Consider the following 23,832-nt stretch of genomic DNA (forward strand, 5'->3'; position numbering starts at 1 on the left):
TCATATTTGATATGATTTTTTTTCTATTTTTTATTAATTTGCTCGCTCCTATGGCGCGGGCAGCTCTGATTTTAAATTGAATTATGTGTATTGCGCTGTTTTCACCATGTACTTTTATGGTTTAAAATGTTTAAACTGAATAAATAATAAAGAGAGACTAGCACATTCATCTTATAAAGAATACACTTTGTTACTGTGTAGTTCCAGAATAGACTTCTTCTGGTGTCAGATGCGACCATACTCAAAATTAATAGATGCAAGATCCTAGAAAGTGGAATTTTGTATCGTGCTCCTGTAAGCAAATGTTGGAAAGGGGGTTATTAGTTGTGATAAATGTAAATCTACCACTGGCTATAAGGCCACTCACTTGAGCTCAGTATAGGTCTCAATTAATTGTTCCCATGCTCAACCCTTGGTAGCTTGGCTTTGAGCAGCCAGGCTTAACTTAAGAGACAGGTATGCAAAGCATTTAAAAACACCAATTAAGTCAATAATGAAGACACAACACACTATAAAAAATCCCACACCCATTTTTAGAAATAGGAAATATTTTAACTTTAAAATGACAAAAAAAACAATGTAGGGAACCGGACATATGAATTTTTTAAAGATTTAGCACTATATAGCACTTAGAAACCTATAGCGCCACATTGGGACATCTGCTCGCGCTTGACTGGGACAAAGTCAAAGTTTCAGGCCAACCACGATGGAGCCCTGCTTGGATATCCCTTGCGGTAGACCTCAGTCAAGATTTTACCTTCGGGCTTAGAAACTTTTTTCCTGAGCTTCTTGCTTTCCAGTGAGCTCCCGTGCTCATGGTTGAAGGTCGCCGGCTTGGCTCTCGCCTTTGAGTCGGTCCCCCGCTGGAGCTTTTTTCCAAAGTTGCTCCAAACTTCTGGAACTTCTTCCTGAAGTTTCTCTGGGGGCCCCCAAATGTTCAAAACACAATCCAAGGGTTTGTAATCTCCAAGATGGTCCTTGAAAGTTTCGGACTTCAGTTCCCACAATCCACTTGGACAAAACCCTTACAAATCCACCGGACGCAGTCCAGGCTAGGGATTCTTGATGGCGATGGTCTATATGAGCTATGTTAACCTGTATCATGTAGGGAGTCCACTCTTTATTCCTCTTGAAACAAGGTACATCCACAGGGCTGTAGTTCCAGAATATTCCGCAGGCGCAGTCAGTCAGAATGCAGAGCCTTATGGTGTAAATCAAGTTTCCAGCTTGGCAATCCTTCTTCTCTTCGATGTAATCAGCAGATCTGAGGGGCCCTGCTCCTCTCACATATTTAATTTGTGTTCTCCGAGGTCAAGCAGGAGAGCACTCCTGTCCAATGAGCTGCAGGGCAACACCCTGGAGCATGACCACTTCCTCCAAAGCGTGGCATAATCTTCTCCCAGAAAGCATTATTTCTCCAAAATTCAATATGGTTGAATTTGCAGCAGAGGGGCAAGAACAGATTAAAACAACCTCCAGTATGGCTCATTTCCATAGCTCCATAGCTCCATAGCTCTCCTCCCCCTAACATCTGCAAATTCCTGCCTGCCATCTGGCTGGGTCGGGGGAGCTGGTGGGTAGATGAGCCTTGCATTCCCTGCCTGTCCTATCCCTTTTTGAAGCTTCATGCTTTACGACCCCCTCCACCCTGCTCTGGAACTCCTGTGTAGCAGAGCTCTCTTTCAAGAGACATCCTCTCACTGGCTGAACCACTTATCACTTCATCAGAGCAGCCTGGCTATCCTCTTAACTCTGACCAATCGGGGGGCCACATGAAGGCTGAATTTTGGCTTACAGGCAAGGAGTTTTATAATGTATTTTCTGTATACGTTATAATAAATTCAACAATAACATATTGTTGGATTTATCAATACCGTTCTCCTAAGCCCTTGAATGATATTTCAATTGAATTCCTAGCAATGGTTATTCATTATTAAACTATTGCCATGTGAATGTGCGTGGCTCGGGATCTACAATGGGGAAAATGAAATGTGCAATTTCTCCAATACCAGGGCATATAAAATATATGTTATAAGGACCCTGGTTATAGTTACACGACCCCCCACTCCTGGAATACCTAGGGGAGATTTTAGGGGTCCTGGATATGCAAAAATAGTGTAGATCCTCACTCCACAGTGCTCCTAGCACAAAAGTGGATTTTGGGAAGCACTTTACTACAATGGGAGAAGTGAAACATGCTATTTCTCTATCACCAGGGCATATAAAACCTCTTTTATAAGGGCCCTCCTTATAAGTACCTGACCCCCCACCTCTCCGACACCCAGGGGAGATCCTGGGAGTGCCTAATATGCCAACATATACAAAAGCATAAGGATGACAGTGGTCTATAGTTCAGGAAAGTATTAATGTCGGGGGGCGTGGCTTGGACGGCGTCTAAGATGGCCGCCTGATTCCGGAGCTCCGCCGTGACGGGACGGATCTTCTGCTTATGTGGCGTTTTTAGACCCTCGGCACCGTGCTCTCCGCGTGTCCCAGCAGCGGAATATGCCGTGCCCCTGTTGAGCCTAAGGTGACTTTTCAACTTCATGAAAATGCCTCGTTTTTTCCTTACTGATTCAGCGCCTCAGCGCGGCCGCCATCTTGTGGTAGATGAAGGGCTTCTGTGAGAACGGAAAGTGCTGCATTTCCTCTTGTTTATTAATGCTGCAACTCTTGTATTTGCGCCTATGGAAGCGGCGGATTACCCACGCTATGTATCCCAGATGTCTCTCAATGTGTGTTCTCCGTTTTGCTTCTTCCTGAGGCTGTAAGTTCTACCTGCTGAACATTTATGCTTTGGTCTGCTGGAAGCCTGTTGGAAATTAAATATGCCTCACATTTTCTTCGTTCAGTTCAAACTGAAGCCTTAGGAGGGTTGTCAAGAATTTCTTTCTCCTTCATGTATACGTCAGGGGAAAAGAAGTACAGTGTCTGATTGGTATGCTCATTTGACTCTGTACTTTATTTTGTTGGCTCTAGCCTTCACCATTTTACAGCGTTCAATGACTTTTTCCTGCCATTTCCTGTGAGTGATGCTCGTGCTTTGGCGTCTCTTGCGTCTATCCTAATCCTGATGTGCCTCAAGATTTCTCCTGGCTGTAATTTTTTGGCAGTATTTTTGTTATCTCTTTCAACCCTCCTGTGAGAATTTCATCGCTTTGGTCAAGTCTGTGTTTGGAACTGTATTATAGGGACTGCTTATTATCATCTTTTGAGCTCCTGGATATCTATGGGGAAATTACGTACTCCTAAATTTGTTTTTGTACCCTCGAAGAGTCCTTCCACGGTTCCGTCTTCCTCTTCTTCATTAGCTGACTCTTCTTCTGTCTTGGACCAAATGGCGGCAGCAGCTCCTGACCGTTTCTCTTTGCAGCAGCCAAATTCGCACAAATCTTCCCCCTCCACCGTCTCATCGAAACGCTTGAAACAGAATTCCCCTCCTCCTCCCGATAGGCCGTCTCCTCCTATTTCCATGGAACTTCCGCTGGAGGAAATACGCGCATTGCGTCCGTTTGTGAAGGAAACCAATACTAAAATGCAGCTTTTTGAGGCAAAATGGTCAACTATGGACAATAGAGTAACTTCTGTGGAACAACAGGTCGCGGAGGTCCAAGTCAACTCTCAGCGCATTGCCTCTTTAGAGAAATCTGTCCTATCCCTCCAACAACACACTGAGGATTTGGAAAACAGAAATAGGAGGAACAATCTACGTATTTATGGCCTGCCGGAATCTTTGGAGGGAGACGATCATGTCTCGTTTTTCTCCTCCTTTCTGCTGAAACTTTTAGATATTTCTCCTACCACTTCCTTGACTATCCAGAGAGCTCACAGACTTGGTCCTCGCTCACCATCTTCAACTAAGCCACGAGGACTCATTATTCTTTTTCTGAAATTTACGGATCTCCTTCTGGTTCTTTCGGCGGCTAGAGCTAAACGCCAAGTTTCCTGGCTGGGTCAAAGAGTATATTTTTCTCAAGATGTTTCTGCTGCTACTGCTGCGAGAAGGAAGGAGTTTTTGAATCTTCGGGCTCCTCTGCGTTCTCTCGGTGCCAGATATGGTTTATTTCATCCATGCCTCTTCAAAGTCACCCACCAAAATAACACCTGGACCTTCCATGATCCCGCTGAGCTCAAGAACTTTATTCATATTCAGTCCACTGCTGGCATGCATACCTCCACTTCTGCTACTGGCTGATTACTTAATTTTACTTAACCTTACTTTTTCTCTTGCAGGTTTTTCTCTTACAGGTTCTTCAGACATTGTTGTCGTAATGGTTTCTGATTGTTGTAATTTTGGCATGTTTCTTATTGTTCTTTAAGTCTGTTTTGTTGCATTCCCATTTTACATATTGGAATTGTCTTTTTGTTCTTTATTGTTATTTCTTTCAGTATAACTGTTTGTACCATCTCTCTTCCCTACTTAGATTGATTGGTGTGTCCATCTTCATCCCGTAAGGTTTGTCCCATTCATCCTCCGTCCTGACTTGGTTTGTTCTCCTGATTTCGGGTGGTCAATCTTGTCGAATCCATCCACAACCCCGTCATCTCTCTTTATGTCCCCCTCAGGTATGTTTCTCTCAGTCGTGCTTTTCGGATATGTACTGTCTCTTCTTGTACTTCTTCTTTCTTGCCTTTTCCCCTCTCTCCCTTCTCTTTATCTTATTGTATTTCTCGATTCTCTTTTTGTCTTGCTCTCTTTTCTCATATATTGGTTGGCACTTTTTATGACTTTTTTGTATTTATGGCTTTTCTTTGTTCTTCACAATTTTACTGTTTTTAATTCAAAGTTATTTCATGGAATGTGAAAGGTTTTGTTAACCCTATTAAACGACAGAGAGTACTTTCCCATCTAGCTTCTTATAATCCTGATTTAGTCCTTTTACAAGAAACTCATCTCTCTGAGGCTGAGTCTCTTAAGCTGAAGAGAGGCTGGGTGGGAACGGTCTTATTCTCTTCTACATCTAATAAAAAGAATGGTGTGGCTATTTTGTGTCACAAGAAGCTCAAATGTAAAGTTCTTTCTCAAGATAATGATGCTGAAGGCCGATGGGTTTTAGTTGAGTTGTTAATCAATTCTGTATCTTTGACTGTATTTAATGTTTATGGTCCTACTCACCCTGATTGCAATTTTTGGCCTTTAATCACTTCGAAATGTTTTCAATACAGTGATTCCATGTTTATCTTGGGAGGGGATTGTAATCAAATTGTTGATCCGTTTCTTGATCGCGAATCCTCTGCCCGCTTTACACCTCACAAATCACTTACACAATTTCTAGACACTATTTCTAAATCACACCTCATTGACTCATGGAGACTTTCCCATCCTGACACTCTGGATTACTCCTTCTTTTCACCTCCCCATGTCTCTTTTTCTCGGATTGACTACATCTTCCTCTCTCAATCTCTTTCTCAAAATCTTCTATCTTCGTCTATAGAACCAATAGTTATCTCAGACCATGCTCCCATTGTCACAGTTCTTGATCTTCTCCCTCCACATCCCAAGTCTTCTTGTTGGCGTTTCAATAACTCTCTTCTTATGGATCATCTTTTTTCCTCTTCCTTTCTCTCCTTTGCTACAGAATTCTTTTTGCTCAACTCCGATCCCTCTTTAACCCCTCATGTTATCTGGGATTCTTTCAAGGCAACCGCTCGTGGTTTTGTAATAGACTTTGTTTCGAGGAAAAAGAAACGCTTCCTTAATAAACAGAAAGATTTGCTGGCTCATATTAAATCCCTAGAGCATAAATTATATACTTCCCCTAACAAAACTGTTTTACCAGATCTTATACGTGCCAAACTCGATTTCAACAAAATTACTACCGATAATGCTTCTTCAATCTTACTACGGAGCAGTGCTCGTTACTACGGAGGTCGCAACAAATCGGGTAAACTTTTAGCTAACTACCTTAAGTCCCGTAGGGAGTGCAATTCTATAGATTTGATTTACTCTACCGATAATCTCCTCTTACACAAGGAACAGGATATACTCGCCCAATTCCAACTTTTCTATCAGTCTCTTTATACTCCTGAATCGCCTCCCTCTGTTTCTCTTATTCAGTCCTATTTCGATAGCGTTCCTGCCCCCTCCACCGCTCATCTCAACTTCCTTGGTCTTGAGCGTGATCTCTCTATTACTGAACTTGATAGCGCTTTAAAGACTCTAACTAAAGGTAAATCCCCGGGTCCTGATGGCTTCTCTGTGGAATTCTATCTGCATTTTTCAGACCTTCTGCTCCCTAAACTTCTCTCACTTTTCCAATCCTTCTTTATCTCTGGCACAGCTGCTGGTACTTTTCACGAGGCCACGATCTGCCTTATACCCAAGGATGGTCGTGACCCCCAATTCTGTAAAAACTACCGACCAATATCCTTAGTTAATGTGGACTACAAATTATTCGCTAAACTTCTCGCCTTACGCTTAGATCCTCTTCTCACCCATCTCATTGGCAAGGAACAGTGTGGTTTTGTTAAGGGCAGACTTACCTCGGATAATTCCCGCCTTTTCCTCAATGTCCTAAATAAAGTACCATCTCTCACCATCCCTTTAGCCACCATCTCGGTCGATGCTGAGAAAGCTTTTGATAGAGTGGATTGGTCCTCTCTGTTTGCCGCCTTGCGGTGGCAGGGCTTTGGCCCTAATTTTATTTCTCTGATTTCTTTACTTTATTCTGCTCCTAAGGCATCTGTTTTAGTCAATGGTCATCTATCCCCTTATTTTCCCCTCCAACGTGGAGTTCGTCAAGGTTGTCCTCTGTCCCCACTACTTTTTGTTCTGGCCTTAGAGCCATTTCTTACGTCTATTAGGAATACCATATCTATTTCTGGTTTTCCTTACGACAAGACCCATTTGAAACTCTCTGCATATGCAGATGACATTCTCTTATTTATTTCGGATCCTGAAAAATCCATTCCTGCCTTATTACTCGAGTTTAATTCCTTTTCGCAAGTCTCTGGTTACAAGATCAATTCTGATAAAACTGAGATTCTCCCTCTCACCAAATTTTGTCTCCCTCATCAGTTCTCTGCCACTGGCTTTGCATGGAATTCTTCTAAAATCAAATATCTCGGGGGCGTGGCCAAGATGGCGGAGTGAGCGGTCGCACTCTCCGTGAGCTCCTGAATCCCCAGGCCCTTGGACCGAGGATTTTAGCAGTATCTCCCCCATATCTGCTGGGAGATCGTGGGGAAAGAAGGGGACTACCAGCGGCCCGGCGGTGGGACTCAGCGAGACCCCGAAAGATATCGCAGGAGGCCGCGGAAGGCAAGCGCGGGACGGAGCAGCAGGGAGGGGCCGGGAGCCGGAGCCTGCCGACGCGGAACACGGTGCGGAGCCCAAGCACCCCCTGAGCCGGAGAGAACCTACCCCGATTGATGGAGAAACCGGGAACGGGACTGCCAGAAGACCCTCACGGGGAGAGGTCGACTGAAGACGGCGGGAGGCGGAGCCGAGGCCGGGGCCCGGAGCCACTACACGGCGCGGGGGCGCGGCCTACAGGCGGACAACGAGGTGGAGAGCGACAGCGGAGCCCCGCATCGGAGGCCCCGGTGCGGAGGTACTCTGGCGAGATAGCCTGGGCGGCAGCCGGTCCTGGGCTCCGCGGGGGACACGACGGATGGCCCCGCTAGCTGCCTGACGTCAGAGGAAGAGCAGCAGAGCGGTACAGGGCCCAGTGAGGAGTGCGGAGGAGCGTGGGGGCGAGCGCGGCAGGAGAAGAGGTCGAGGTGCACCCGGCGGCCTGGCCAAGGGCCCAGCACGCATCTGTCTGGGGGAGTCGCCCCTGTATTGCTTAGAGACGGACAGTTCGCCTGCCGGAGCAGCCGGTGAGCCCCGGAGGACTGCAACAGCGGAACCTGGGAGGACACGTGGCATCTTGCGAGGAACGGCCAGGGGCCTGCGGAGGGCGCCACCTGCGTGGTCGGGGGCCGGGTGGTGGACACTAGTGTATCCGGCGAGACTCGGAGTGGATGGTTTTCCCCCCCCCCCCCCTGGCCGGCGCTGTTCCCTGGGAAGGGCTGCAGAGAGAGAAAGTAGGCCCCAAGGACTCGCGCTGCCACCCAGGGGTGAGAGGCAGCAGCACCGGGACTGAAGGCCCGAGAGAGGAGCAGGCTGCGGAGACCCTCCTGCGGTGTGTCACGTCAACGGGCCCGAGAGGTGAGGTGTGGGCTCGGCGGGGCCCTGGCAGTGGTGGGCTGGTGCCGCCCGACCAACCGACGCAGCAGGAGGACGGGAGACCGAATAAGCGTGGAGCGAGCCCCGTGGCCTAGCGACGCCGGCGGGCGGGTGGAGCACCCGAGACACGGGAGGAGCCGGCCGCCCCCTACCAATGGCGGGCAGCAGAAGCAGCAAGAAGGGGGACCGCACTCTCCCGGAGATGCTCAGTAGGAACCACCAGAGGGTGGATAAGGGGCAACCGTCGCCGGGCTCCTCCGGGGGTGCGCAGGAGACGGACGAGAGAGAGCCGCCGGTGACTAGAGCCTTCATGGAGTTACTCTTCAGCTCCCTTAGGGATGACTTTCAAACGCTGAAACAGGAGGTCGCTGGGGAGATGCGAGAGGTGCGCAGAGAGGTAGACGGCCTGGGAGAGCGGGTGGCTTCCGTGGAAGGTGCTGGTCAGAGGAGGGACGAGGACATTGAGCAGTTGCAGCAGGAGGTGCTGCGCCTCCGAGACCAGCAGCTCGACCTGCAAGCCCATAATGAGGACCTCGAAAACAGATCCCGGCGGAACAACATTCGGGTCCGGGGAGTTCCGAGCGCGGACGAGGGGTCTGATGTGACCAGCTACCTACAGAACCTGTTCAGGGAGATCTTGGGAGAGGCGACGGACTTCCCCATCCGGATTGACAGAGCGCATAGGGTGGGCCCACCGAGACGCACGTCGGCACCACCGCCGGATATTCTGGCCTTTCTACCGGACTTTCCACTCAAGGAGCGAATCTTGGCTGAGGCAAGGAAGAAGTCATCCCTGACCTTTCGAGGACACCCAGTAGCTTTGTATCAGGACTTATCTGCCATAACGCTTCAGAAGCGCAAAGCCTTCCGGATTGCCACAGACTTTCTGAGGGAGCACAGCACGCCCTACGCCTGGGGGCACCCCTTCCGACTCATCTTTCGGTGGAATGGCACTTTGCACCAACTACGCTCCCTGCGGGAGACCTGCGGGGTATTGGGCATTCCTGAGACGGAGGAAGATACGGCTACGCCGCACCGGAGGCGCGTTACCAGAGACGGCTGGCGGCGGGTGACGGGGCGGAACTCTTCTGGCCGCACCGAGAGGCCGGACTCACCCACCATCAGGGCTGGCATGGCCGGCGCGGTGCTCGAGGTGGCCAGAGACACTGCCGCTGGTGGCGTCGCATTGACGGCGTAAGAACACTCCGGGGGGAGATCATCACAGCTTACTTCACTTTGCAGGTTTGGGGGCTCTGGGGAGGGAGGGGGTAGCGGGGAGGAGACGGTGGCTGGACGTCCACTTAAGTTACTCACCACAGACTAGTCCCTCGTGGGACTCGGCTGGGACTATGGTTCATTGGGGTTGGAGGACGGGGGAGGGAGGGAGGGAAGGGTGGGGGTTGGGGTTGTTCGACTGTTGTCCAAGGGGTTGCTTGTTGGGGTTCGGGGGGGTTCGTTTAGGTTGTGGGGTTGAGGGAGGGGAAGGGAGTGGTTGGGGGGTTGAGTGGGAGTGTGGGGGGGGCTCAGGAGGGGAGGGGGGAACGTCCAGTGCACCACAGGGATTACGGCCGCCTTGGCGGCACTCTTGAGATGGACTCCGCGCCTGCGGAGGCTTTGCGCTACTTCACCTATCCTTCCCTATGCCGCCTACCACTCTTAAGCTCGTGACACTTAATGTTCGGGGCCTCAACAACCCGGTTAAGCGGCGCGCTGTGTTATCCCTACTAGAAAGCACCCGAGCAGACATCTGCCTCCTCCAGGAGACTCACTTGTTGCCTCGGGACTGCCACAGGCTCCGATCCCACAAATTCCCGACTCAACTCTTCTCTTCTGGCAATGCTAAGACGGCGGGGGTGGCGATTTTGGTGGCCAGGCAGTTCAGGGGAGAGATCTTGCACAAACAATCCGAACAGAAAGGGAGACTGTTAGCCTATAGGTTCAGGGTGGGGGGTATCCACTTCACAGTGGGATCTGTATATAGCCCAAACGAACAACAAGAACGCTTCTTACGCGCAGCTTTGGAAGATGTCACTGCCTCGCAGGACAGGCACATTATCCTCGGGGGTGACCTCAATATGGTCTTTGACTCGGCCCTAGACAGATCCGCGCTTCGCTCTCCGCAGGCGGGGGAATTCTCGGCCGGGTGTAAGACACAGCTGGCGGAGCTGGACCTCCACGACCTCTGGCGCCGCATGCATCCTACTGATAGAGACTATTCATACTACTCCCACGCACATAAGACCTACGCGCGCCTGGATCACTTTTTGGTCACCGCGCCGGTATGTGCGATAGCTACCGCGACAGAGATGGGGGTGGTCTCCCTGTCTGATCACGCACCGGTCACCGTCGAGCTTCGACTGCCGCCGATCTCGGGTCCACCGCGGGTTTGGCGCCTGCGGGACACATTGCTGCATAGGAAGGCAGTAGTCACGCAAGTGACGCATGCCATTCAGGACTACCTGTCCCATAATGCGGATTCCAACACTTCGCAAGCGACACAGTGGGCGGCCATGAAGGCGGTTGTGAGAAGTTGGCCTGATATGTAGTGCTCACTATTCTAGTGATCACTGTGTATCATTCCAAACGACCCTTATTGATGATTGGTTGTAAGTCAACCTTTTAGACCAGCTATCCTAGTAGCGTGGATACGAGCAGTCTTTAGGCTAAACTCTAGAGGGCGTGTTAAGCCAGCTGTTTACCATCACATATACCCCTTGAACACCAAGTGAAAGGACACCACACAAGTTGTTATGAAAATAAAAGGATATTTATTTATAACAAGACTACCCTGGCTCTTTATGAGTCAGGGAGCTAAGCACACTACAAAACTCTTAGGAAAATACTTCAGTTGCACAATTTACACAAATGCCCGAGGGGCACGAGAAACCATCTACACTAACAGTGAAATGCGAATGGTTAGAGTCTGGAGATACGGATTCCGGAGTGATCCGATCAGTGGGACTAAACGAAAAAGGAACTGGACACTTGTAGAGCGAACCTGCGATGGAGCACCGAGATGCTCGAGTTACCTAGCCCGGAGGCTGCGGCTGCGTGAAGTTCGGCAAGATGTCGGGAGTCCTCGTGTAGTCTCAGGAGCCTGAAAGAAGAAGTTGCTGGCAGGCGACCAGTGACGATGTTCGGAGCGATCCAAGCCTGGATCGGTGATGAAGGAAAACCTGAAAGCAGAGGGGACTCAGTTCTCAACCGCTAGCCAGCGATCGTGTGGGTACCAGGAGGGTACCAGCTGAAGTCACCTCGACCAGGTGAGTGGGTGACGTCGGACTCGGCTGTTCCTCGGACCAGGAGGCGCGGCGGCGACCAGGATGGAGGGCGAGCTGTCCCACGAAGGTGTCTGCTGTCGATGATGCTGGGCCCAGGAAGGGGCAGCGGATCTTGGCAGTGGCCACCCAAGCGAGGGAGTCAAGATGGCGTCGGGAGTGGACCAGGAGGGTCCGTGGTACTCCTCTGTTGAAGGGGAGCAAGAGCCAGTCTGGAGCAACCAGACTAGTGATGAAACAATCGTGGTGCGTCGTGAAGAGGGCCACAAGCCGGTCGGCAAGTGGTCGAACAACGCGGTGAACAACAAGGAGCGGAAGGGCCCCCACGCAGATCCCGGGGATGCTGGGGAGGCAGACTTCGATGCTGGAGATGCTCAGGGTTAGGGCTTCTCAAACCCTAGGTGCACTCACTCGAGGGTCCCTCGGTGGGCGTGCTAGATAAGCGTCGTGCAGGTTCTGAAGATAGCCGGTCCCGCAGGTCTCGTCACACCTACGACTCTCAGCTGAGCTGATGAGGGAGGTAAAAGGTCAGAGATGGCAGGGAACTCGGGTCTCGTCGAGCTGGGCAGTCTTGATCCGTAGGAGAGACTTACAGCAAACCGCAAGCGCTTAGATGGTGCCTGCTGGTGCAGGGTGGCTACTCCTTAGCCACAAGGGAGAGTCTTCAGAAATAGTCAAGAGTTCCTTTCGTGGAAAGTAGTTCGTGATTCGGAGTTATCCGATTATCTGATTAACCAATTTGGGAAGGGGACTCGCTCCTACCTTTATTCTAAGAAAAAGGGGCTGGCCCGTGACTAGGTTCTACCTATGGGTGGAGCCAGGAGGGGGGTGGTTACACCCCTATCCTTTGTCCGGCTTCGCGCCAGCTCAGGGGCTGGTGTGCCCCCGAAACTGGTTTGAGCCGGGCTATGCACAGTGAGCACCGGGGTGCCACTGGCAATCACCTTCCTTTCAGCCCTGCCTACCTGGGATACACAAACCCTGTCTGGGATGGTGCTAACACCGCCCTCGACAGGAAACCCTTTGTCCAAGCTCCCTTCGCTGGAAGGTCTCCCAGCAGCAGGAGGTCAGACTTGTGTCTGGTGGCAGCATCCATTTTGTGATGCTGAGGCTTGAGTCAACTTTAACCGGGGTTCAAGGCTACTTCCATGTCGTGTCCCTCTAAAAGGGGGGAATGCTAACCCCGTCACCGGGACTGGCGAGGGGTTCGTATTCCCATTCGTATGACACCTTACTCGACATGTATAGGTGATGCGATGCCAAAGTTAGCAAATAACCGCAAGGATTATAATGCATTAAAAGTAGTTGGCCCGCGTCACCATGGAACGGCTATTAGGACTTGGTTCCGCAAGCCGTCGACGGGCTCAGCTCGCGCCAGAGCACCGTCCCACATGATTCCCTGCACTCTGCCTTCAGGATTGATAAGGCCTGCTATAGGAGTGACTGATAGGAATCCATGTGTCCATTTTAGGGTTTAGGTGTAGGAATACTACACCTACAGCAACGGGTGATTACACCACGTGGCCCCAGCTGTTGTGCAGCCAGTTGTGTCAGATTTGGGCGGCCATTCCAGGGGTGGCATAATACATGCTTCAGCCCCTGGTAGGCCCTGGGTACACCGATGCCCTGGATACCTGTGGTATGCTGAGACAGGGACTGACAAGGCGGCCCAGTTCCAATTAGTGGATGCACCTAACGTACATGTGTGTTAATTTCGAGAGAGAACAGCTAGGCTGTGGGTCTGATTGGCAGGCCCACAGCCGGAGAAAGTCGTAAACCAATGAAGCAAAAGCAAAAAATCTGGGTGATCATAGGATTGCAGACCCTACTCTCCTACATGACCCCCCCCCAAACTTTGGGACAATAAGCTAACCTTGACCAGGTGAGTCTTCTTGCTCTAAGTGGAAATACCTGGAGAGCCCATCTGCATTGCCATGATCAGTGCCAGGTCTATGCTCCACTGTGAAGTCCATCCCCTGTAGGGAAATGGACCACCTAAGTAGTTTGGGGTTTTCACCCTTCATTTGATTTAGCCACAAGAGGGGCTTATGGTCGGTCTGAATCTTGAAGTGAGTGCCAAACAAGTATGGCCTCAACTTCTTCAGGGCCCAAACCACAGCAAAGGCCTCCCTCTCAATAGCTGACCAATTCTTCTCTCTGGGGGTCAGCCTCCTGCTAATAAAAGCTATGGGCTGGTCATGACCATCAAAATTCAGTTGCGATAGAACAGCTCCCACACCCAGCTCCGAAGCGTCTGTTTGGACAATGAATGGTTTGGAGTAGTCTGGACTCTTTAGGATAGGTGCTGTGCACATGGCCTGCTTTAGGTCATCGAATGCCTTCTGACAGCTTGCTGTCCACTGAACTTTTTTTGGCATCTTTTTACTTGTCAGGTCGTTTAGCGGGGTCACAATGGATCCATAATTTCTGACAAATTTCCGGTAATAACCAGTCAGGCCCAAGAAAGCTCGAACCTGAGTCTGGGTGGTTGGAGGAGCCCAGTCCTGGATGGCCTGTATTTTGCTCTCCAATGGTTGAACCTGGCCTCCACCTACAAGGTGGCCCAGGTATACAACCTGTGTCTGCCCTATCTGGCACTTGGTGGCCTTGATAGTGAGGCCTGCCTTCTGCAGGGCCTCTAACACTTTCCTCAGGTGGACCAGGTGATCCTCCCAGGTGGAGCTAAAGACAGCGATATCGTCCAGATACGCCGCACAGAAGTCGTCCAACCCAGTGAGAACTCGATTCACCAGCCTTTGGAAGGTGGCAGGTGCATTTTTCAAACCAAAGGGCATTACCACGAACTGATAATGCCCACCCGGGGTAGAAAATGCTGTTTTGGGCTTGGCCTCCTCAGCTAACCTGATTTGCCAATACCCAGCTGTCAGGTCAAACGTACTTAAGTAGTTGGCCGAGGCCAACCGGTCGATAAGTTCGTCTGCTCTTGGTATCGGGTGGGCGTCGGTCTTAGTGACCGCATTGAGACCTCTGTAGTCCACGCAAAACCTCATCTCTTTCTTACCGCCCTGGGTGTGAGGTTTCGGCACGAGCACTACGGGACTAGCCCAGGGGCTGTCCGAGGGTTCAATGACTCCCAGCTCCAACATTTTCTGCACCTCTGTCTTGATGCAGTCTCTGACATGATCAGGTTGCCGATAGATTTTACTCTTTACGGGCAGACTGTCCCCAGTGTCGACCTCGTGGGTACACCACTTGGTCTGACTGGGTGTCAGAGAGAACATATGTCGAAAGGATTGAAGAACCTGTTTACAATCCTCTTGTTGATGTCCAGAGAGGCTGCCACAAAAGACAACACCATCTACTGATCCATCGTCAGGGTTCTGAGAGAGCAGGTCTGGGAGAGGGTCACTCTCCTCCTCCTGTCCCTCATCTGTGGCCATGAGCAAGCCCATGCCCTCCCTGTCGACATATGCCTTGAGCCTGTTTACATGGAGCACCCTGTGGGGGCTCCGGGGAGTTCCCAGGTCTACCAAGTAGGTGACCTCTCCCTTTTGCTCAATGATCGTGTGGGGCCCAGACCATTTGTCTTTGAGTGCTGCTGGGGCCACTGGCTCCAGCACCCACACCTTCTGTCCAGGCTGATACACAGTTAGGACAGCCTTTTGGTCGTGCCAAGCTTTCTGTAATTCTTGGCTCGCCTCAAGGTTTTTAGACGCCTTCTCCATGTACTCCGCCATCCGCGAGCGGAGACCGAGCACATAGTCCACAATGTTTGATGCCGGCTTTCTGAGAGGTCTCTCCCATCCTTCCTTTACCAAACAAAGGGGTCCCCTTACAGGATGTCCGAACAGAAGCTCAAAAGGGCTGTAGCCAACCCCCTTCTGCGGGACCTCTCTGTAGGCGAACAAGAGGCAGGGTATCAGGACATCCCATCTCCGCCGAAGCTTTTCAGGTAGTCCGTGAATCATCCCTTTTAGGGTCCGGTTGAATCGCTCAACCAGCCCATTGCATTGTGGGTGATAGGGTGTGGTGAACTTGTAGTTGACACCACATTCCTTCCACATAGCAGTCAGATATCCCGACATGAAGTTTGCACCTCTGTCTGAGACGACCTCCTTAGGGAAGCCCACTCTGGAGAACACTCCAAGTAGGGCCCGTGCCACCACAGGTGCTGTAGTGGTCCTAAGGGGAATAGCTTCAGGATACCTGGTGGCGTGGTCCACCACCACCAGTATAAACTTGTGCCCTGATGCTGTCTGGGGTTCCATTGGTCCGACAATGTCGATCCCCACTCGTTCAAAGGGTACCCCCACCACTGGTAGTGGTATGAGGGGGGCCTTTGTCGTGCCACCTGACTTACCACTGGCTTGGCAAGTGACACAGGAGCGGCAAAACTCCTTCGTATCTTCGGACATGTGGGGCCAGTGAAAGTGTGGAACAATTCTGTCCCAAGTCTTATTCTGGCCTAAGTGACCTGCAAGGGGAATCTCGTGGGCCAAGGTGAGAAGGAAACCTCTCAGAGACAAGGGGATGACCAGCCTCCTGGTCGCACCAGGTTTGGGGTCTCTTGCCTCGGAGTACAGGAGTCCATCGTCCCAGTACACTGTGTGGGTACCTGTGGCGTTCCCTGCAGCCTCAGCAGCGGCCTGCTGTCTGAGGGGTTCAAGTGAGGGGCAGTCTAACTGTGCCTTCCCCAGGTCTTCCCTGGAGGGTCCCCCTGAGCCCAGAAACTCAACCTGACCAGGTTCAAGCTCTTGCGGCTCAGTTTCCCTCAGTTCTTTAAGGTCAGCCTCCTCGGAGACTTGATCCACGACCTGGGGCAAGGGGGAAGGCGAAGCCTTACCCTTACTGCTCCTTTTCTTGGAAGGTGTCTGGTCCGTTCTTCCAGGATCCAGCACCTGTTCAGTGGGGCATCTTTTGGCCTGTGACCTGGTCACAGCAAGGACATGTGCTGGCAAACCTAACATTTCCATGTGAGTCCTCTGCTCCACTTCTGACCATTGTGACGTTTCCAAATCATTGCCCAACAGACATTCTACGGGGAGGTCTGAACTAACCACAACCTTTTTCGGGCCACTTACCCCTCCCCAGGAGAAATCAACAACTGCCATACTGTGATTGGTAGTGACGTTGCTGGCATTGGTCACTAGGTAACTGGTACCTAGCATGATCTGTCCAGGGTCCACGAAGTTAGGCGTCACCATGGTGACACTGGCACACGTGTCCCTGTAGGCCTGAGCCACTTTTCCATTTATCAAAGGTGTCTGCCTGTATTTGCCCAAAGTATTGGGACTGGCATCAGGGGACATATCCATATCCCCTGTACAGACAAGGACGGCCTGAGTGAGCGTGCCGACTAAGTCGTCACTCCCCTCGGTTCCCAAGGTTAACCCAACTAATGCCTTGGGAGGCGCACTACCACTGCTGACTGTACTAGGGGGCGCAGGTGCCTTAGGGGCTGCAGTGGTAGGAGTTTGCCCTCCTTTCTTGGTGCACTCACTAAACCAGTGAGTCTTACTTTTACAGTATTGGCACCACCTTTTTGACTGGCCTTCTTGAGTCTTCTTCTTCTGTGAAGCCTGACCCCCACCCTCTTTGGTTTGTTGGGGACCTGTCGAAGACTTCTGGTCATTTTGTTCGTTCTTGTTACCCTTTTGGTCTGCTTTCTTCTGACCACCCTGGTTCTGATTCTGGTTCTGCTTGACCCTTGTTCTGACCCATCTGTCTGCCTTCTTTCCCAATTCTTGGGGAGAGGTCAGATCCGAGTCGACAAGGTGCTGATGCAACAATTGGTTCTGACAGTTGTTTAAAATCTGTTCTCGCATGATAAGATTGTACAATCCTGTGTAATCAGTAACCTTGCTACCCAGCAACCAGCCTTCCAAAGCCTTAGTGGCACAATCGACAAAGTCAGCCCAATCCTGAGACTGAATTTTCTGGGTGTCCCGGAACAGCACCCGGTACTGTTCCGTGGTTAAGCCGAACCCATCAATCAGTGTGTTCTTCAGGACTTGGTAGTTGTTAGCATCCTCAGCTCTTGTAGTGAGGAGCTTGTCCCTTCCTTTACCTTCAAAGGAAAGCCACAGTATAGCTGCCCACTGACTTGGGGGGACGCACTGGACAGTGCAGGCCCTCTCCAAGGCAGTTATCCACTTGTGGATGTCGTCCCCTTGTTTAAAGGGGGGCACTATTTTACTCAGGTGTCTAGTGTCTATACCCCTGTCTTTCTCTCTATTGAGAATGCTGCCACCAGTGGGATCTAACCCACTTAATTTCTGCTCTCGGGCTAAGGCAAGTCTTTCTTTGGCGAGGGCAAGTTCTTCCCGCTCGATCCTCAGATTGACCTCCCGCATCTTCGCTTCATGCTCCCTCCTCTGAGGGGAAGTCATTCCTCTCTGAGAAGGTGCCTGAGAGACATGTGTATGAACCGATCTGCCAGAGCCTCTGGAGAGAGACCTAGCTCGTCCGTTCCCAAGGTTAAGCCTGCTTGAGCGTGGGCCCGGGGCTCCCCCAGTTCCATTCTCATGCCTGCTTAAGTTGGTCCTTGTAAGCCTGCCGACTACCACTGGACCTTTGTCTGCCTCGTCTCCCGATAACTCGTCCTCGTCCTCCTCCTCTGTGTGGAGGTCGAGGTCTGGGTCACCGAGGGTTCCCTCTAAGGGAGGCATGTTCCCATCTGCACTGGGGGGACCTGGGTTAGAGGACCTCCTAGCATCGTACGCCTCTAAGAGACCTATCAGTATTGCGATGGTAGGGTTAGAACCCTGGTTTAGCTTCCTGGAGGCACACAGTTGTCGCATCTCCTTGAAGCTAAGAGTTGCATATCGTGACACGACCTGTGGAGGGTCACTGACCACTAAGGGAGTCCCTGCAGACTCTCCGTGGACCGACATGCTTTTCTAGTGAGGTGTAAGTGTTGCACCTACCTACACTATGGGTTTACCTACTGATCCCTTGCTAAGAGTTGTAGTCAGGGTGTGCTAAGCCCTGTTACACTACAACAGCCGGTTCAGTAGAACTCGGAGTATTCTAAGTTAAGTTATATGTACCTGGGTACTTATGTGATCTTTCACTGCGATATTCTTAGGATACGTGTGTGGTAAAACAACAGCAAGCTCAAATCCCAACCGCTGCTCACCAATGTGAGAAGTTGGCCTGATATGTAGTGCTCACTATTCTAGTGATCACTGTGTATCATTCCAAACGACCCTTATTGATGATTGGTTGTAAGTCAACCTTTTAGACCAGCTATCCTAGTAGCGTGGATACGAGCAGTCTTTAGGCTAAACTCTAGAGGGCGTGTTAAGCCAGCTGTTTACCATCACATATACCCCTTGAACACCAAGTGAAAGGACACCACACAAGTTGTTATGAAAATAAAAGGATATTTATTTATAACAAGACTACCCTGGCTCTTTATGAGTCAGGGAGCTAAGCACACTACAAAACTCTTAGGAAAATACTTCAGTTGCACAATTTACACAAATGCCCGAGGGGCACGAGAAACCATCTACACTAACAGTGAAATGCGAATGGTTAGAGTCTGGAGATACGGATTCCGGAGTGATCCGATCAGTGGGACTAAACGAAAAAGGAACTGGACACTTGTAGAGCGAACCTGCGATGGAGCACCGAGATGCTCGAGTTACCTAGCCCGGAGGCTGCGGCTGCGTGAAGTTCGGCAAGATGTCGGGAGTCCTCGTGTAGTCTCAGGAGCCTGAAAGAAGAAGTTGCTGGCAGGCGACCAGTGACGATGTTCGGAGCGATCCAAGCCTGGATCGGTGATGAAGGAAAACCTGAAAGCAGAGGGGACTCAGTTCTCAACCGCTAGCCAGCGATCGTGTGGGTACCAGGAGGGTACCAGCTGAAGTCACCTCGACCAGGTGAGTGGGTGACGTCGGACTCGGCTGTTCCTCGGACCAGGAGGCGCGGCGGCGACCAGGATGGAGGGCGAGCTGTCCCACGAAGGTGTCTGCTGTCGATGATGCTGGGCCCAGGAAGGGGCAGCGGATCTTGGCAGTGGCCACCCAAGCGAGGGAGTCAAGATGGCGTCGGGAGTGGACCAGGAGGGTCCGTGGTACTCCTCTGTTGAAGGGGAGCAAGAGCCAGTCTGGAGCAACCAGACTAGTGATGAAACAATCGTGGTGCGTCGTGAAGAGGGCCACAAGCCGGTCGGCAAGTGGTCGAACAACGCGGTGAACAACAAGGAGCGGAAGGGCCCCCACGCAGATCCCGGGGATGCTGGGGAGGCAGACTTCGATGCTGGAGCTGCTCAGGGTTAGGGCTTCTCAAACCCTAGGTGCACTCACTCGAGGGTCCCTCGGTGGGCGTGCTAGATAAGCGTCGTGCAGGTTCTGAAGATAGCCGGTCCCGCAGGTCTCGTCACACCTACGACTCTCAGCTGAGCTGATGAGGGAGGTAAAAGGTCAGAGATGGCAGGGAACTCGGGTCTCGTCGAGCTGGGCAGTCTTGATCCGTAGGAGAGACTTACAGCAAACCGCAAGCGCTTAGATGGTGCCTGCTGGTGCAGGGTGGCTACTCCTTAGCCACAAGGGAGAGTCTTCAGAAATAGTCAAGAGTTCCTTTCGTGGAAAGTAGTTCGTGATTCGGAGTTATCCGATTATCTGATTATCCAATTTGGGAAGGGGACTCGCTCCTACCTTTATTCTAAGAAAAAGGGGCTGGCCCGTGACTAGGTTCTACCTATGGGTGGAGCCAGGAGGGGGGTGGTTACACCCCTATCCTTTGTCCGGCTTCGCGCCAGCGCAGGGGCTGGTGTGCCCCCGAAACTGGTTTGAGCCGGGCTATGCACAGTGAGCACCGGGGTGCCACTGGCAATCACCTTCCTTTCAGCCCTGCCTACCTGGGATACACAAACCCTGTCTGGGATGGTGCTAACACCGCCCTCGACAGGAAACCCTTTGTCCAAGCTCCCTTCGCTGGAAGGTCTCCCAGCAGCAGGAGGTCAGACTTGTGTCTGGTGGCAGCATCCATTTTGTGATGCTGAGGCTTGAGTCAACTTTAACCGGGGTTCAAGGCTACTTCCATGTCGTGTCCCTCTAAAAGGGGGGAATGCTAACCCCGTCACCGGGACTGGCGAGGGGTTCGTATTCCCATTCGTATGACACCTTACTCGACATGTATAGGTGATGCGATGCCAAAGTTAGCAAATAACCGCAAGGATTATAATGCATTAAAAGTAGTTGGCCCGCGTCACCATGGAACGGCTATTAGGACTTGGTTCCGCAAGCCGTCGACGGGCTCAGCTCGCGCCAGAGCACCGTCCCACATGATTCCCTGCACTCTGCCTTCAGGATTGATAAGGCCTGCTATAGGAGTGACTGATAGGAATCCATGTGTCCATTTTAGGGTTTAGGTGTAGGAATACTACACCTACAGCAACGGGTGATTACACCACGTGGCCCCAGCTGTCGTGCAGCCAGTTGTGTCAGATTTGGGCGGCCATTCCAGGGGTGGCATAATACATGCTTCAGCCCCTGGTAGGCCCTGGGTACACCGATGCCCTGGATACCTGTGGTATGCTGAGACAGGGACTGACAAGGCGGCCCAGTTCCAATTAGTGGATGCACCTAACGTACATGTGTGTTAATTTCGAGAGAGAACAGCTAGGCTGTGGGTCTGATTGGCAGGCCCACAGCCGGAGAAAGTCGTAAACCAATGAAGCAAAAGCAAAAAATCTGGGTGATCATAGGATTGCAGACCCTACTCTCCTACAGCGGTGATACGGGGGGAGTTTATAGCTCTTTCCTCAGCCGACAACAAGGAGCGGCGGCACAAGAGGGAGGAGCTCACCCAGCGGGTCCGCGAACTGGAACAGGTGCACCGCAGGACAGGGGCTCCCCGGGTATGGCGGCAGCTAAAGGAGGCGAGAAAGCTCTTGGCGGCCCTGGACATGGACCGCGCGGAGTACGCGGCTTTGCGCTTACGCCATGCCTACTACACGGGAGGGGATAGATGTGGCCGGCTGCTGGCGAACAGGCTTAGAGCGGCTCGACAACAACAGTTAGTGAAGGAGGTCTCCGACTCCACGGGGTCGATGCTTACGGAGGACACCCATATAGCTGAGGCTTTCCGGGGATTTTATGCGGACCTCTATACGGGGGACCCCCCGGATGCATCGGCGACGGCGGCCTATTTGGACTCGACTGCCCTCCCCTCCTTGACGCCTTTGCAGGCGGAGCACCTGGACAGGGATATACGAGTTGAGGAAGTGATCTCCGCCATCGCCCGACTTAAACACGGGAAGGCCCCGGGGCCGGATGGCTACACATCCCTTTTCTACAAAACGTTCTGTGTGACGCTGGCCCCGCTTCTCACGCGCCTCTTCAACTCCTTCACTGCTCCCGGGGCCATCCCACCGGACCTGCTGCAAGCCTCTATCACGGTCATCCCCAAACCGGGGAAGGACCGGACGCAATGTAGTTCCTACAGGCCGATCTCACTTTTGAACGTGGATCTTAAGCTGTACACCGGGATCCTAGCGGCCCGGTTGGCTCCCCACCTACCGGGCCTTATAGACCCAGACCAGGCGGGCTTTGTCCCGGGATGGCAGACGGTAGACAACACCAAGCGGATAGTTCACCTCTTAGAAAAAGCATCACGGATCCCAGGGGAGAGAATGATGCTTTCGGTGGACGCGGAAAAGGCGTTTGACCGCGTCCACTGGCCTTTTTTGGAGCAGGTCCTGCGGAAGGTGGGGATAGGGGACAGATTCCGATCATGGATTTTCAATTGCTACAAATCTCCGACGGCAGCGGTACGGGTGAATGGCTACAGCTCCAGAAGTTTTGCCATCGAGAGGGGTACGAGGCAGGGTTGCCCGCTGTCGCCCTTGCTCTTCGCCCTGTACATGGAGCCTTTCGCCCAACGGGTGCGTCACAACCCAGCAGTGAGGGGGGTGCGGTTCGGAGGCTTCACTCATGCCATTAGCCTGTACGCGGATGACGTCATACTGTCGCTGGATGATCCGCTCACTGCCCTTCCGGCGTGTCTCGAGGAGTTGGACTCCTTTGCCGCGGTTTCGGGATTCAAAATGAACGTGGGGAAGTCAGTGGCGTTGGACGTGTCGCTCAAGCCAGCTACTAGGACTTCATTGCAGGACCTCTTCCCGATGCTCTGGTCGAAAGAGTTGGTGCCTTATCTCGGGATTCAGCTGGCTCCCACCTTGCCGGCTATGGTGGCGGCTAATTATGCCGCTTTGGGCAGGAAGATTCGAGAGGAGATAGGCCGGTGGGATCGCAGCGCTTTGTCATGGCTGGGCAGAATAGCTGCCATCAAAATGACTGTTTTGCCCCAGATTTTGTATTTGTTTAGGGCGTTACCATTGCAGCCACCTACGGGCTGGATCCAGCAGACGCAGTCGGACCTGGCGCGTTTCATATGGCGGGGCAAGAAGCCCAGGATGAAAAGGGCGCTCTCTATGCTCACGCCGGAGGCCGGGGGGCTGGGGATCCCGGACCTCCGCAGGTACTTTCAGGCAGTGCAGTTACGTTACTTGGTGGAGTGGAGTAGGTGGGAATCCGACAAGCACTGGCTTTTTCAGGATCAAGCGGTGGCGGGCAGGCCCTTGCAAGAGGTGCCGTTCCTTCGACGGGCTCACCGCCCGGCGAATCTATATGCCTCTTTCGTCACGCGAGTACCCCTACGGGTCTGGGATGCTACCAACGCTGTGCACGGCCTGACAACATTCCCTTCACCTCTCACACCCTTGCTGGATAATCCGGACTTCACCCCGGGACTGGAGAAGGGGGCCTTCGCTCTTTGGCGGGAGGCGGGGTGTCGGGCCCTGTGTCATATGTATGACCCGGAAGGGGTTATCCCCTTCGTGCGCTTCAGACAGGAGTATACGCTCCCGGAGACCGAGAGGTTGCACTACCTACAGGCTCGCCACTGGGCGCTGCATCCACAGGTGCGAGAGACGGCTGATAGGAGACTTCTCCCGTATGAGCGATGGCTTTTGACTCGCACGTCCGACGCGAAGCTGATCACCGATCTCTACAAGCTGTTACAAACACCCTCCTCCCACTTCTATAATCCGGGATGGGAGCGCTGGGAGAGGGAACTGGGCAGGTCGCTGAGCCATAGGGAATGGGAGCAGGTGGCATATAGGGCCAGGCACTCGGCGTACCATATGGGACTCACTGACACGTTCACCAAAGTCTCGACGTACTGGTACTACTACTACACCCCGGAGCGCATACACGACATGGATCATAGCAAGGATTCTAACTGCTGGAGGGGATGCGGGCGGGTGGGCACGCTGCTACACATCCTGTGGGGCTGTCCGCTCCTCGACTCTTATTGGAAGGAGGTGATAGACGATATCGACTCCCATTTTGCCACTGAGCTGCCGCGCTTCCCTGCATACATATTACTGGGCCTCCCGAACGGGTTGATGTATCC

Source organism: Triturus cristatus, chromosome 11, assembly GCF_964204655.1.
Source record: "Triturus cristatus chromosome 11, aTriCri1.1, whole genome shotgun sequence".
Taxonomy (NCBI): Eukaryota; Metazoa; Chordata; class Amphibia; order Caudata; family Salamandridae; genus Triturus; species Triturus cristatus.